At 46.5% G+C, this 16,559-nt stretch overlaps 1 protein-coding gene across 7 annotated transcripts in view; it reads right to left on the bottom strand.

The window, feature by feature from the left end:
• LOC132402224 (leucine-rich repeat and fibronectin type III domain-containing protein 1-like protein) overlaps positions 1 to 16,559 on the bottom strand; it is a 622,638-nt gene that overhangs the window by 370,428 nt on the left and 235,651 nt on the right. Inside the window, exon 3 of one of the 7 annotated variants that reach the window (XM_059984982.1) lies at positions 4,863 to 4,915. The exons of 4 other annotated variants lie outside the window; for them this stretch is intronic. The gene's annotated coding sequence lies outside the window, so the exon portion shown is untranslated. Of the gene's footprint in view, positions 1 to 1,394; positions 1,442 to 4,862; positions 4,916 to 16,559 lie in introns of those variants that run through there. 2 more of the 7 variants (XM_059984985.1, XM_059984986.1) reach the window with 2 other exon arrangements.

The following is a 16,559-nucleotide window of genomic DNA, read 5'->3' as shown; positions in this document are numbered from 1 at the left end:
AGAATGAGGTGGCAAATAAATGGGTGGCTGAGGGAAAGGAGCAGGGAGCAGGGATTCAGTTTTCTGGATAATTGGAACCTCTTCTGGGGCAGGTGTGACTTGTACCAAAGGGACTGGTTGTATTTGAATCCAAGGTGGACCAATATCCTTGCGGGCAAGTTTACTAGAGTTGTTGGGAGTGGTTGAAGCTGAGAGTAAGCCAGCAGGTTTGCAAGTAGACAATGGGTGTAATATGAATGTAAGGAATGACAAGCCTTACATGCCATGGATAAAGAATGATTGGGTACAAATGCAGACAGTGCAAAGAGTTAAATTGTACCACTGAGGCAAAATTCAAAAGGGCGCAGAATGCAGGTCTGAAGGTATTGTATTTAAATATGAATAGCGTTCAGAATAAGGTGGAAGAACTGTTTAAATTAGAGATTGATCAGTATGACATTGTGGACATCACTGAGTCTTGGCTGTAAGAGGTCATAGTTGGGAGTTTAACATCAAAGGATATACTTTGTATCAAAAGGACAGGCAGGAAGGCATAGGCGGTGGTGTGGCTCTGTTGGTAAGAGTTGCAATTACATCTTTAGAAAGAGGTGACACAGGGTCAGACAATATTCAATCTTTGTGGATGGAGTTAAAAAATGCAGGGGTGAAAAAAACATTATGGGAATCACTTATAGGCTCCAAATGGTAGCCAAGATGTGGAGTTGAGAATGCAAAGGGAGCTGAAAAAGGCTTGAAGTAACCGTAATTGTCACCAATTGAAATAGGAGACTTCAGTATGCAAGGTGATTGGGAAAATCAGGCTGGTGTCAGATTGCAAAAGAGGAAACTTGTTGAATGCATACAGATAATTTGAGAGGGAGAAGCATAAGTAACATGTATCAGAATCACAATGGAATAAAGGGAATTACAGCCTCAAAACTGAGAGGTGACCTTTTAGAACAGAGGTAAGGAGGAATATTTTTTCGGCCACAGAGTAGTGAATCTGTCCAGAATTCTTCCTTGGAGTTTACTCCTGAAGCCTTGGATAGGCATGGTCACAAAACAGTGGAAGTTTATAATCAGAATTTTCCTTCTCTTAGAAGGGCTGGCCTCCTAGGCTGATGAGCCCCACCTGCCAGAAGCAGCTGGTTTTGAGGTGTCTATGGTCTGCCTTAGACCCTTCTCTTGTCAGTAGAAACGGTTCCACCAGGCCCAGCAGCAAAGCCACACGTGAAGGCCAAGAATTGGACTGTTATAAATGTATGCCATTTGGAGCACTTTATAGATAGTGGAAGCTTACCCCCACTACCACCCCCAGCTATGACAACCTTAGGAAATTGGACCCTGCGCACAAAACAAGCGCAGTGACTCAACGCTTTCCATATATGCTGCTTCAGACACATATTTGGCATCACCTGGGAACGACACAGTGCTCGAGAGAGCAGGCAAGACCTCCATGTTCACCTTCCTCAAACAGAGGCGTATGCGCTGGCTAGGCCACGTCTTACGTATGGCAGATGGGCGCATACCGAAGGATCTCTTTGGGAGCGGGTCTGGAAAGAGGCCAACAGGAAGACCCCAGCCGCACTACAAGGATACCTGTAAAGTGCAACCTCAGGTATTAGCAGCAACACGCAACACTCGCCTCAGACAGGTGTGCCTGGAAGCAGCAGGTGAAGAAGGGTCTCTTGAGATACAAGACCACTCTAATGCAGCAAGCAGAGGAAAAGAGAGGCCACCGAAAGCTCCATGTCCAAGCTGCCCAAGACATCAGAGTTCTGCTATATGCAGTGTGGCAAGGACTATCACTCCCACACTGGACTCCACAGTCACAGCAGACGCTGCGTAACTCAATCCACCAGAGGCACAAGCCCATGGTTCCCTGGGATCGATGGTTACCCATTCTATTCAGTGAATCTGTGGAATACTCTGCCACAGACTGCATTGGAAGTCAAGTCCACGGGTATATTTAAGGTGAAAGTTGATTGTTTCCTGATTGGTCTGGGTTCAGGTGTGATGGAATGGTGGAGCAGACTTGATGGACTTGAATGGCTTAATTCCACTCTTATGGTCATATGGGTATAGATGAGGTGGAGACTGGCTGGATGATTATAGATGAGGTGGAGTTGCTGTGGATGGAGATGAGGTGGAGTTAGAGTGGATAGGTATATATGTGGTGGTGTTAAAGTGGATGGGTATCGATGAGGTGGAGTTAGGATGGTTGGGTATAGAAGAGGTGGAGTTAGAGTGGATAGGTATATATGTGGTGGTGTTAAAGTGGATGGGTATCGATGAGGTGGAGTTAGGATGGTTGGGTATAGAAGAGGTGGAGTTAGGGTGGATAGATATAGATGAGGTCAAGTTAGGGAGGATGGGTATAGATAAGGACAAGGTAGGATATACGGGTATAGATGAAGTGGATTTAGTGTTGATAGGTATAGATAAGCTGGAGTTCAGATGGATTGGGATAGATGAGGTGTGTTTGCTTTGAGGGAGGTGAGTGTTATTAGGGTGGATGTCTATAGATGAGGTGACGAGGTGGTTGGAGGATGTGGGATTAGGTTGTATGAGTATTGGTGAGCTGGATTTGAGGTGGATGGATATAGATGAGGTGCAGTTAGTGTGGACGGGTATGGATGACTTTGGGTTATTGTGGGTGGATATAGATGTGGTGTCATTGGGTAGATGGCTGTTGGATTGGGTTGATGAGGCGGAGTTAGGATGGTTGCGTATAGAAGAGGTGGAGTTAGGGTGGATAGGTATAGCTGAAGTCAAGTTAGAGTAGATGGGTATAAATGAGGTGGAGTTAGGGTGGATGGAAATAAGGTTACGTTAAGGTGGATGAGTATAGATGAGTGTGAACTAGGGTCAATGGGTATAGATGAGCTGGACTTAAGTTGGCTGGCTATAGATGAGGTGGTGTTATGGTGGATGGAGATGAGGTGTAGTTCTGTGGATGGGTATAGATGAAGTTTAGTTGGGTGGATGGGTAAAAATGAGGTGGAGTTAAATTGGATGTGATGGATTTAACTTGTAAGGATCTAGATGAGGTGGAGTCAAAGGAGGATGGCTATATATATATATGGTCAAGTTAGGGTGGATGGGCTTTGATGTTGTGGAATTAGGGTGGGGAGGGGCTTAGTTAAGATGGAGTTAGGATGAATAAGTAAAGAATACGTGGAAGTATGGAAGGGTTTAGATGAGTTGGTGCACAGGTGGATGGGTATAGATGAGGTCGGGTTCAAGTGGATGGGTACAGATGAAGTGTAGTTAGAGTGTGTGTACAGTCAGGATGGGAATGGGGAGCTATGATGGAGTTAGAGCAGATGGGTAGAGAAGGAGGTCAGGTGGATTTGTGGAGTTCGGTGGGTTGGTAAAGGAAAGTACTACATAGGAATGATCTCAAACGTAATCTCAGTCTGAATGCCCTCTTTCTGCTCTATAGTTCCTGGAAGGTTCATGTTTTACCAGTCACTTTTATACTCACTTTTAATCAGAGAATCCTTCTGATCATGACTGTTAAATCCCAGTTTAAATAGATGACAAAGAGGACATTGCAGGGCCGCCCGCTGTTTGAAGGACCTTTGGTGATGGGACTGCAGAGGTAGGCACAGTGCTACACAACCGGCTTTGGCTGACTGACAATATAACCACACAACCCCTAGTGCTTTTGTTTCATCAACAACTCCCACAGAACCCAAAGGCTGCATCCTTTCATTGTGGGCAGACCCCTTGAGCCTTCAGCACTTTATCTCTTGTCAAAGGATGCTTTCCCTGCCAAAATTGATGCAGAATGATTTTGGCACAGAACCCTCCATCTCATCATTCTGAATTTGCTCGGTGCTGTGAATTCCACCGATTGGCACTGTGAGCATGGGAGGTCTGCTTGGGAAGCAGAGAAAACGATGCAGATTTAGGTGCAGCCTCCATCCATGTGTGGAGAGAGAAGGTACCCTGAGCGTTGACTGGGTCAGTGAACCCAAGAGAATAAGAGGTACAGCCCAACAGCCAACAGCCTGAGGAAGATCTCACCAGGGTCCATCTCCCATTGAGATTCCATGTACTGATGGACTGTAATGAGCCACTTATCCACAAGTGGCCCGTGGAACTGATGAGCTATATAGGTTTTATGCCCTTGTGCTCTGCTCAGAGAGAATGTGAAACCGTGACCTTCAGTGTGCAAATTCCCACACTGGATTATTACCTTACTTAAATACAAGCCATTCTGCAGATCCTTGAAATCCAGAGTAACATGCACAAAAGGGGTCTTGGCTGTTTATTTCTCTCCATATGATGCTCCTGACCTGCTGAGTTCCTCCAGCGTTTTCTATGTTTTATGCTGCATTACTTCCCATTAAGGCAATCAACTTCCTCCCTCTCTCCTACAAGGATCTTTTTCAAGAAGACCATGGACAGAGAAGAACACCTCCCTTACCAATAGCCTCAAAGAAAATATTCCATTCCACCTAAAAAAATGGACAGGATCATTGTCCATTTTACTCAAGGTTATGAAACCTGATCCTTTCCTTCCTGGTTCATAGTCATGGTTGGAGGCCTCAAAGTTCCAATCCCAAATCCAGGATCAAATCTGGAGCTTTTGTCCAGCTTTCTGGAACTCAATTCTTCTGTTCACCGAATCTGCATGAACAACAGCTTTCGAAATGCAGCCACCAACACCATCGGGACAGAAGTTGGTTGAACTATTGTGTTCTTCCAGCAGCTTGTTTGTCACTCGCACCATCTGCCCTGTACTGATCTGAGACACTGGGATCCCAGCCCAGAGTATTCCATGGTGATCCCACTCACTGGTACAATACTAAATCAGGCAGCCAGACGCTTTAGCTTAGACCCATTGCATGAGCAGCCAGACACATTATTATTACCTGAAATTATGTAATTTACTGGTGTTCAGAGCTTGCTTACTGTGACCCCAAATCTGAAAGAAACGAGCAAGTTCACATCCCATCACTTATATTGGCAGTCTTACAGCGAAAGTACCACACATGAAATTCCTCCTCCACTCCTGTCTTCCCCTGCTTCAGGGTATTGGTCAGCTTCACACTGCAACTCCCTCATGAATAATTCTGGAGATCACCTCAATGCACATAAGGTCCTTTATAATAACGACTCACCCTAACACTTGCTCCAGTCATGAAAGGAGGTTCAACTCAGCTACAGCTGGGTAGCCAGTAACAATAATCATTTTTGAGATAGACTAACCTGATCAAAATCTGAGAATGAATAGAATTGTGCAGAATTCTGAGGAATGGGTTGCTTTGTGGTGAACCCGAGGATGGATCATTTTGTGGTGAACCTGAGGATGGATCATTTTGTGGTGAACTTGAGGATGAATCATTTTGTGGTGAACCCGAGGATGGATCATTTTGTGGTGAATCTGAAGATGGATCATTTTGTGGTGAACCCGAGGATGAATCATTTTGTGGTGAACCTGAGGATGGATCATTTTGTGGTGAACCCGAGGATGAATCATTTTGTGGTGAACCCGAGGATGGATCATTTTGTGGTGAACCTGAGGATGGATCATTTTGTGGTGAATCTGAGGATGGATTATTTTGTGGTGAACCTGAGGATGGATCATTTTGTGGTGAACCTGAGGATGGATCATTTTGTGGTGTTCCTGAGGATGAATCATTTTGTGGTGAACCCGAGGATGAATCATTTTGTGGTGAACCTGAGGATGAATCATTTTGTGGTGAACTTGAGGATGAATCATTTTGTGGTGAACTTGAGGATGGATCTTTTTGTGGCGAATCTGAGGATGGATCATTTTGTGGTGAACCTGAGGATGAATCATTTTGTGGTGTACCTGCAAATGGTTTGTTCTGTCGTGATCCTGAACTCATATAGATTTCTGAGGAACTGATGTTGGATATTTTTATGGGGTAGCTTGATGATGGAGAGCATTTGACATGTTAATGAGTTAACTATGCATGTCCACTTCATATACATTAGGGTTAAGTGTGTCAACAATAATATCAATAATTCTCATTTCTGTTACCTGTTGTCCCATCAAACACTCCCAAGTCAGGAACAGTGTGGTTTTGATATAAATCCCATATCCCCAAAGTCTCCAGTGAAACATAAAAGGATAATGCATCAAATGTGCTATTGTTATAGAGATACAAGTTTTTTCAGTAGGGAAACAGGCTATTGACCCCACCAAGTCAATGGAAGTCTTTTTGCTGATTTACACCATCACTCTTTGCCATATCCTTCGATAACTTGCCTAGTTAAGTCCATGTCTAAGTATCTCTTAAATGTAACGATCATATCTAGTTCAACCGCCTTCTATGAGAGTGAGTTCTGGATATCAGCCACTCTCTTCATAATAAATTTTCCCCTCAGATTTTAAGGTGAGTGAAAAGAGCTTAAAAAGGGATTTCAGGGTTTTTTCGTTTTAGACCAAGAATAGATGATATCTTGAACTCACTACCGGATAAAATATTAGCACTAGATCTTTTCTTTTATCAAAAAGAAAAGGACCTTGGTTTATGCCACCTGGTCTTAAATACCTTATTGTGGGACAAATGATTCTGATGATCTACCCTATCTATGCCTCCACAGAGTTTGTACATTCTTCCTGTGATGGCATCTGTCTTCTCTGGGTGCTCCAGTTTCCTCCCACATTCCAAAGGCATACCTCTTGAAAGATTAATTGTTCATTGTAAATTGTCCCATGATCAGGCTAGGGGCCAGGGTTAAATCGGAGGGTGGGGAGTGGGGATGCTTACTGGGCAGTGTAACTAGTAGTGCCAGAAGGGTCCACTCTGCAGTGTGTCGCAGTAAACAAACAAACAAATAGAGAGAGAGAGAGATGGAAAGATAAATAATAAATAAATAAATATAAATGAATTAATTAATGAATGTGTAATGATATAATGCTCTGGTTAAGAACATGATTTATTGTATTCCCACTGCTACACTGTGAGGTATTTTGTTTTAGCAAGTTTTACGCAAAAGGCAGTGTGTCTGATAATAAGCTTCATAGGCTTGTGCTTTGGCTTCGGCTGAGGTAAGGAGCAATCTTGTCCAATTTAAGAATGTTGTGTCAGCCATTCGGGTTTGTTTTGGTAACATGTTGTATCTCTTTGCCCAGTGGGATGCTATGGAAGATTAGAGAGAGTTGGGCCAGATCAGATCTCTGAAGGACAGTAGTCATGTTTGGTGTCTCTTGGGGGGAGCTGCAGTGCAAACCACAAGGGAAGATGTTTGCAGAATGCCGCTCGAAGATGAGACTATGTTGTAAGAAGTGTTTTGTGCAGACAATTTGTTGCAAGGAGTAAGTGCCAATATTCTTGAGTTATCCAGTTTGTTCAAAATGGTCTTCGAATGAAGTTCAAACTGTGGCTGGCGTCTTTCATACAGAATGTGGGTTCAGTGCCATGAGTAAAGCAATACACCCAACTACTCCAGAAACGAGCTCCAACGTTTAAGTGCACATTTGACTGGTTTAACTGTAAGGGGCCCTTTTAAAATTTGCTTTTATTTATTCTGTTAACTGTTCGTTAAAGTTGAAACATTGGATTAATACATTTCCTTCATCATTTTATTTTGGTGTATTATCTGTTATTTCCTGGTAAAAGACAACTTTACACGGAACAGTGTTTACACAGCATTCCCCATGAATCTCATTCTCTAACCAGAACTGTCCAACTTTCCTGTTTGGTTGAATCTAAATCATACCGACCCTAGACAAGGTGGTCTTCACACCGCTGAGTCACATGGCTGTTAGCAGAGTTAGTGAATAATCCAAGATTTTTACAAGCCATGCTGAGAGGGTTACATAAATAAGTAAATAAATAGACAGACAGATAACAGAGACAGAGATATATATATAGTTAAATAAATAATCAATCAAACATATACATATATACTTCTATCAAGTTACCCCTCATCCTCCTTTGCCCCTGAAGAAAGCAGACCCAGCATATTCAATCTCCTTCCAAATACTAAGGACTTTGTGAACGTCCTCTGCATTCTCTCCAATGGAACAGCATGCTTCATAGTGCAGCCACCAGAACTGCACCCCATACTCCAAGTGTGATCTAATCAGTATTTTTTAAAACTGCAGTCTTCCAGTTTTATATTCTTTGTCCTGCAATATGAAGGACAAAGAATACAACATGCCTTCTTTACCAGCCAAGTCACCCGTTTTGCTATTTTCAGGAATAGCAAATTCAGGACCTGAAAAGGATCAACAACAGACGCCATTGGAACTGTAACTTCCAGTGGTGCCATTACGATGGTGACTCGTGAGCAGCTCTGCTGCCACCTAACAACAAATTTCATGACATATGCCAGTGATATTAAACCTGACTCTGATTCTAATTCTTCCCCCACTAGCCACAACACTCCCAATTTTAATGTTGTCTGCAGATATACTAATCTCTTACAAGTTGCAAGCAACATGGTGTAATGAACTCTTAGGGCCTGGAGAGCATTGGGCTCTGTGGTTTTTAGAACACCTGTATTGGTTAATTGTTGTTTAATGGCAGTCTTTAATTATTTCAAGTTCCCTATGTTTTTCTCGAGCAATCCGCTTTTTGAAATGCAGTCTCCTGGTGTCCTCGGTCTAAGCTTGTTAAGTTTATTTTGGTAGGCTCAGAGCTCCTATGTTACTTGTATTATTTAAGTGGAAACCCAATTATCGCTAATTACAGGGTCCTAGTTACGAGACTGTTATTTCTTGTGGTGTCACTCGGCCAAGCTACAGATGCTCTTTCAGGTATATCATGAATAAACTCTCATTGCCATCTCTACATCAGTGTCTGTCTTTCCTCTGCACTTGGGATCTGTTATTGTCAGTGCACATCGTGATGTGCAGGTCCTGGTCAGTTCAGACTTCCAATCAGGAAAACAGACTTTAACCTACAGCTAGTGTTGGATCCTGTTAGCCAGCTCTGCTTGAAATCCATTTGCCTTACAGATAAAATATTTTTTTCCTCTTTGCTATTTAATTATTGCAATGACATTTTGAAAATTTGATTTAATCTGTCCAAACAGCCAAGGTTTCCAGGACACAAATAGATGTTTTGCAGAGAGATTTATATTATATTGTCTCCTTTAATCCCAACTTCAAGTTAAAGCTTTGGCAAACTTCAATAGATGACATCTAGAACTTTGACAAACTTTGATTGATCTGTAATGGAGAGCATATTATGTCACAGTATGCTTCTAACCATGTCAGATTCCAGGATTTAGATGCTCTAACTCCCCAGAGTACAAATAGCAGGAGCAGCCTCTTTCAGGATTCAGGACAGTCCCGCTAACTGGTAATTACATCGTGGACACCAAGAATTGAGTATTTAAGGAACACTTTAACCAAGGTCTGGTGCTCAATTGTAAGCCTACTAGTGATAATATCCAGTGTTTGTTTTTGAGCTCAGATTAAGTTTGATACCACATCTTGAACCTTCTTTGAGATGAGAGTCCTTGTGGAGCATGGATTGGACTCAGCATTTGGGTCCAAATCATTGTCCTCCAGGACTCACATCACGATTGATCCAACATGGACCCAAAGGGATTTCAGAATTATTTGTCCACTGCAGATAGCCACAGTGGAAGGATTTCCAGGGAAGGCTTGTAGATTCACAACCTCCAGGTAGATGTTCATCAACTTTGGCCAAGGAGGAAGCTAAGTTCACTCAGGAGAGCCAGTTGGTGTTTCTCTGGAGCCAGTACATTTACCAACCTCAGAGAGATTCAACTTTGACCCAGTTCCTTGCCATGGTTTCCTCACTCAATGCTCATTAGTGTTTGAACTAGAGCCATACTGGTTCCCTTCAGTACGTAGAAAAGTGGTCTTTATTATATTTCTCCTGTCTAGAAGAAACCTGGCCTGGAACAGCACTCATTGGGAACTGATTTACTCAGATTCGGAGGAAGTCCTGGCTGCCGTGTGGAAGGTGTTTCGTCACTGCACCGGAGCCACCCGAGCCTCAGACCACCTGATGAAGATTCGACAGCGGTTAACTACGTAATCAAATCTTGGACCTTGGCCCAGGGGAGTGGTTGGAACGGGGAGGCCACGCTGTGCACCTCAGACTTTGAAATCAACTGAAGAATGCCTTTCCCTTGGGAGCCCGGTACTTGTCTCCCCGCAGGGTCGATTGAACGCGCACTCAGGCTCAGGAAGAAGCACAACGGAAGAGTATATAATGGAAGCTCTTTCCATAGGCTTTACTCGATCCTCTACCTCACCAGCTGGCAGAGGCTTCTTCTTTATACAAAAGAAAGATGGATACCTGCAGACATGCATTGGTTACAGGGAGTTAAACTGCATAATGGCTAAGAATTGCTATCCCCTTCCACTCATGAATACGTCTTTTGAGATGCTCAAAGGGGCAAAGGAATTCACAAAACTCCAGCCATTTTCCAAGCCTTTATAAATCACATATTCAGGATACTTTCCATAAGTATGCCTTCATCTACTTGGATGATATCCTAATCTTCTTGAAATCCATGGAAGAGAACTTCGCTCAGGCCAGGGACATTTTAAAGTGGCTTCTGGAGCATGGATTTTATGTCAAGTCTGTGTTTCACATGATGACTGTTTCATTTTTGGGTCTCTTCATCTCCATTGGCAATCTCAAGATGGACCCTGCCAAGACCCAGAGAGTCAGAGACTGGCCACTACCATCCAGTATCAAACAAGTGAAAAGTTCCTGGGGTTTGCAAACTCCATTCGGATGTTTATCACGAACTTCAGTTTGGTGGCAGCCCAGTTGATGTCAGCAGCTAAGAAATCTACAGGCCCATTTGTCTAGATTACTAAAGCGGAGTCTGCTCTTAAACAGCCGTTCACAACAGCTCCCATCTTGGTTTCTCCTGACCCAGACCTTCTCAGAGCTGGATGTCTCATCAATCCTTCAGAGGGTAAACTGCACCCATGCACATTTTTCTCCAGGTGGCTATCCCCAGCAAAGAGAAACTATGATATCGCGAATGAGGAGCTTCTTGCTGTTACGTTAGTTTTGCTAGAGGGGGCCAAGAACCCTTTTATTGTCTGGACTGACCACAAGAACCTGGTTTGTATTCAGGAGACCAAAAGACTGAATTTCAGGCAGGTGAGGTGATCTTTATTTTTTAACCGTTTTGATTTCATCCTCACCTATTGACTGGGGTCAAAGAAGCAGAAGCCAGGTGTACTGTCCTGTCACTTTGATGAACCAGAACAAGAAGAGCAGCCTACCACCATTTTGCCCCCAGCCAAGGTGGTAGTTCCAATTCATTGGGAAAGTGATAGTTTAGTTCACAAGGCCCAGGCACAGGGTGAGATTCCTAAGAATCTTACTCCAGGTCGGCTGTTCATCCCAGTTTATGTCCGGTTCCAGGTACTCCAATGGGAACATTAATTGAGAATGGCCTTGAAGTTTATCGGGAGGAGGTATTGGTGGTCTGGAATGACAAGAAGTGCATGCAGGCATGTGAGGTGTGCGCTCGGAACAAAGAGTCGCAAGAGTCCCATACCCAACCTCAAGGACTCCCTCAACCTCTATCTGTTACAGAAAGAATTTGGGCATGCATCTCCATGGACTTTGCCTCGGGTCTCTTGCCATCCAAGGGGAGGTCGGTTATTTTGATAGTTGTCGATCAGTTTTCGAAAGCCTGCAAGTTCATTGCCTTGGAGAAGCTACCATCTGCAGCAGAAGCAAGAGAAAAATCTGCCGATGCTGGAAATCGACGCAACACACACAAAATGCTGGAAGAATTCAGCAGGCCAAGCAGCATCAATGGAAAAGAGTACAGTTGATGTTTTAGGCTGAGATCCTTCAGCAGGACTCTTTAATTGTCCTGAACCTGGTGTTCAGGATCCATGGATTCCCAGTGGACATTATCTTGGATTGTGGTCCTCATCACATTTCCAGAGGGCATTCTGTAAGCTGTTTGGAGCAACAGCAAGTCTTTCCTCTAGGTTTCACCTGCAGTCCAATGGCCTGTTGGAGCAGACCAACCAAGATTTAGAAGGTACTATAAGATGCCTGGCCTCAAAGTGTCACGGTCTGGCCTGTTGACTCCTCATTTCTGTTAGTTGCCTTTCCCCCCGTGTTCTACCAGGCTCCGTGATTAGGGCAACTGATTCTCATCTGAATCGGCAGCATAAAAAACCAGGCTTACATCTACACAGTGCTGGATTGTCACCTCAGCCAGAGCGGCCGCCAAGAATTCTGGACCGTCACCTGAGCCTCCGGGGCAGTGCGGTAATGCTCGTTCTGGGCCGCTGAGAATAGGGACCGTCTTCCGAGCCAAGACACGAATTGTCTGTCATCGTTGGGTTTTGTCGCCTCATGTCCAGCTGAGGGTTGCAGACCGTTTGCTGCTACTCCGAGCCAAGGTATGAATCGTCTGTCTTTGTATGGTGTTGTCGTCTCTGTGTCCAAGTCCAAGTCCAAGCTCCATGTCCGTGTCCAAATTCGAATCCCGGCTCCATGTCCAAGTTCCAAGTCCTGGCTCTGTGTCCAAGTTCCAAGACCCAGCTCCGTGTCCGTGTCCAAATTCGAATCCCGGCTCCATGTCCAAGTTCCAAGACCCAGCTCTGCGTACAAGTTTGAGCCCCAGCTTTGAGTCCAAGTCCAGGCTCCAGCTCCAAGTCCAGGCTCCGTGTCTGAGCTCCTTCTGTTTGTCGTACCGCATCCTCATCTTCGTAAGCATTTTATCCTCACTCCCCAGCTTTCCTGGCAACTATTAATAAAATACACTTCTGTTACTGTTACCCCCGTGTCCATGTCTGCACTTGGGTCTGCCCCCTACACCACCCAATTGTAGCAGAACGGACCAGCTAAACACGGACCCAGTGGACACAGACACTGTCTTAAAAACTCTCACTAACCAGAGTCCCTTCCTGCCAAACCTCCACCCCCACCCACCCGCCCGGGTCATTGACAATCTGGGCAAGCCTGTTGGGTTGCCTGGAGGCTCCCATTGGGGGTGGGGTGGGGTACTATCACGGTCTGGTCCATTGACTCCTCATTTCTGTTAGTTGCCTTTTCCCCGTGTTCTACTGGGCTTCATGATTAGGGCACCAGATTTCATCTGAACAAACTTCGGCTTACATCTACTCAGTGCTGGACCATCACCTCAACCAGAGCAGCAATGCTCATTCCGGGCCGCCGAGAATAGGGACCGTCTTCCGAGCCAAGACACGAATTGTCTGTCATTGTTGGGTTTTGTCACCTTGTGTCCAGCTGAGGGTTGCTGGCTGTTTGCTGCTCCTCCGAGCCAAGGTATGAATCGTCTGTCTTTGTATGGTGTTGTCATCTCCATGCCCAAATCCAAGTCCAAGCTCCATGTCCGTGTCCAAGTTCCAAGTCCCAGCTCCATGTACAAGTTTGAGTCTCAGCTCCAAGTTCCGAGTCCCGGCTCCGTGTCCAAGTTCCGAGTCCCGGCTCCGAGTACAAGTTTGAGCCCCAGCTCCGAGTACAAGTTCCGAGTCCCGGCTCCGTGTACAAGTTTGAGTCCCAGCTCCGAGTCCAAGTTCCGAGTCCCGGCTCCGTGTACAAGTTTGAGTCCCAGCTCCGAGTCCTGGCTCCGTGTACAAGTTCCGAGTCCCGGCTCCGAGTCCTGGCTCCGTGTACAAGTTCCGAGTCCCGGCTCCGAGTCCAAGTTCCGAGTCCCGGCTCCGTGTACAAGTTTGAGTCCCAGCTCCGAGTCCTGGCTCCGTGTACAAGTTCCGAGTCCCGGCTCTGAGTACAAGTTTGAGTCCCAGCTCCGAGTCCTGGCTCCGTGTACAAGTTCCGAGTCCCGGCTCCATGTACAAGTTTGAGTCCCAGCTCCGAGTCCTGGCTCCGTGTACAAGTTCCGAGTCCCGGCTCCGTGTACAAGTTTGAGTCCTGGCTCCGAGTCCAAGTTCTGAGTCCCGGCTCCATGTACAAGTTTGAGTCCCAGCTCCGAGTCCTGGCTCCGTGTACAAGTTTGAGTCCCAGCTCCGAGTCCTGGCTCCGTGTACAAGTTCCGAGTCCCGGCTCCGTGTACAAGTTTGAGTCCCAGCTCCGAGTCCAAATTCGAATCCCGGCTCCATGTCCAAGTTCCGAGTCCTGGCTCTGTGTCCAAGTTCCAAGACCCAGCTCCGTGTCCGTGTCCAAATTCGAATCCCGGCTCCATGTCCAAGTTCCAAGACCCAGCTCTGCGTACAAGTTTGAGTCCCAGCTTTGTGTCAAAGTTTGAGTCCCAGCTTTGAGTCCAAGTCCAGGCTCCAGCTCCAAGTCCAGGCTCCGTGTCTGAGCTCCTTCTGTTTGTCGTACCGCATCCTCATCTTCGTAAGCATTTTATCCTCACTCCCCAGCTTTCCTGGCAACTATTAATAAAATACACTTCTGTTACTGTTACCCCCGTGTCCATGTCTGCACTTGGGTCTGCCCCCTACACCACCCAATTGTAGCAGAACGGACCAGCTAAACACGGACCCAGTGGACACAGACACTGTCTTAAAAACTCTCACTAACCAGAGTCCCTTCCTGCCAAACCTCCACCCCCACCCACCCGCCCGGGTCATTGACAATCTGGGCAAGCCTGTTGGGTTGCCTGGAGGCTCCCATTGGGGGTGGGGTGGGGTACTATCACGGTCTGGTCCATTGACTCCTCATTTCTGTTAGTTGCCTTTTCCCCGTGTTCTACTGGGCTTCATGATTAGGGCACCAGATTTCATCTGAACAAACTTCGGCTTACATCTACTCAGTGCTGGACCATCACCTCAACCAGAGCAGCAATGCTCATTCCGGGCCGCCGAGAATAGGGACCGTCTTCCGAGCCAAGACACGAATTGTCTGTCATTGTTGGGTTTTGTCACCTTGTGTCCAGCTGAGGGTTGCTGGCTGTTTGCTGCTCCTCCGAGCCAAGGTATGAATCGTCTGTCTTTGTATGGTGTTGTCATCTCCGTGCCCAAATCCAAGTCCAAGCTCCATGTCCGTGTCCAAGTTCCAAGTCCCAGCTCCATGTACAAGTTCCAAGTTCGGTCTCCATGTACAAGTTCTGAGTCCCATCTCTGTGTCCAAGTTCCAAGTTCCAAATCCCAGCTCCATGTACAAGTTTGAGTCTCAGCTCCAAGTTCCGAGTCCCGGCTCCGTGTCCAAGTTCCGAGCCCCAGCTCCGAGTACAAGTTTGAGCCCCAGCTCCGAGTACAAGTTTGAGCCCCAGCTCCGAGTCCAAGTTCCGAGTCCCGGCTCCGTGTACAAGTTTGAGTCCCAGCTCCGAGTCCTGGCTCCGTGTACAAGTTCCGAGTCCCGGCTCTGAGTACAAGTTTGAGTCCCAGCTCCGAGTCCTGGCTCCGTGTACAAGTTCCGAGTCCCGGCTCTGAGTACAAGTTTGAGTCCCAGCTCCGAGTCCTGGCTCCGTGTACAAGTTCCGAGTCCCGGCTCCGAGTACAAGTTTGAGCCCCAGCTCCGAGTACAAGTTTGAGCCCCAGCTCCGAGTCCAAGTTCCGAGTCCCGGCTCCGTGTACAAGTTTGAGTCCCGGCTCTGAGTACAAGTTTGAGTCCCAGCTCCGAGTCCTGGCTCCGTGTACAAGTTCCGAGTCCCGGCTCCATGTACAAGTTTGAGTCCCAGCTCCGAGTCCTGGCTCCGTGTACAAGTTCCGAGTCCCGGCTCCGTGTACAAGTTTGAGTCCTGGCTCCGAGTCCAAGTTCTGAGTCCCGGCTCCATGTACAAGTTTGAGTCCCAGCTCCGAGTCCTGGCTCCGTGTACAAGTTTGAGTCCCAGCTCCGAGTCCTGGCTCCGTGTACAAGTTCCGAGTCCCGGCTCCATGTACAAGTTTGAGTCCCAGCTCCGAGTCCTGGCTCCGTGTACAAGTTCCGAGTCCCGGCTCCGTGTACAAGTTTGAGTCCTGGCTCCGAGTCCAAGTTCTGAGTCCCGGCTCCATGTACAAGTTTGAGTCCCAGCTCCGAGTCCTGGCTCCGTGTACAAGTTTGAGTCCCAGCTCCGAGTCCTGGCTCCGTGTACAAGTTCCGAGTCCCGGCTCCATGTACAAGTTTGAGTCCCAGCTCCGAGTCCTGGCTCCGTGTACAAGTTCCGAGTCCCGGCTCCGTGTACAAGTTTGAGTCCTGGCTCCGAGTCCAAGTTCTGAGTCCCAGCTCCATGTACAAGTTTGAGTCCCAGCTCCGAGTCCTGGCTCCGTGTACAAGTTTGAGTCCCAGCTCCGAGTCCTGGCTCCGTGTACAAGTTTGAGTCCCGGCTCCAAGACCAAGTTCCAAGTCCTGGCTCCGAGTCCAAGTCCAAGTCCCGGGTCCAGGTTCCTCTGACTTGTTGTCTGAAGCTCACATCCACGTAAGCATCTAATCCTTGCTCTCCGGTCTTCCTTGCAACCATTAAATAACACACCTCAGTTAATGCTACAGTTAATGTCCTACACTTGGGTCTGTTCCAGCCGCTCATTGCAACACAAAGTCCTGATGAGTGCTGTGACCATTTGATGTGAGCAGAGGTTGCCCACAACACTTTACTGCATTCAGAGCACAGGATGTCACAGTTTGAGTGGCAGAAGTTTTATCCTCCACCACTCATTCCAGTTCAAGAAGCCAAGGTTGGGGTTCCTGTGGCAGGAGATCTTATCCAATGCTGCAAGCATA

Source organism: Hypanus sabinus, chromosome 11, assembly GCF_030144855.1.
Source record: "Hypanus sabinus isolate sHypSab1 chromosome 11, sHypSab1.hap1, whole genome shotgun sequence".
In the NCBI taxonomy this organism is placed as follows: domain Eukaryota; kingdom Metazoa; phylum Chordata; class Chondrichthyes; order Myliobatiformes; family Dasyatidae; genus Hypanus; species Hypanus sabinus.
The sequence above is the reverse complement of the archived record's forward strand: the minus strand, read 5'-3'. Positions and strand labels throughout refer to the sequence as shown.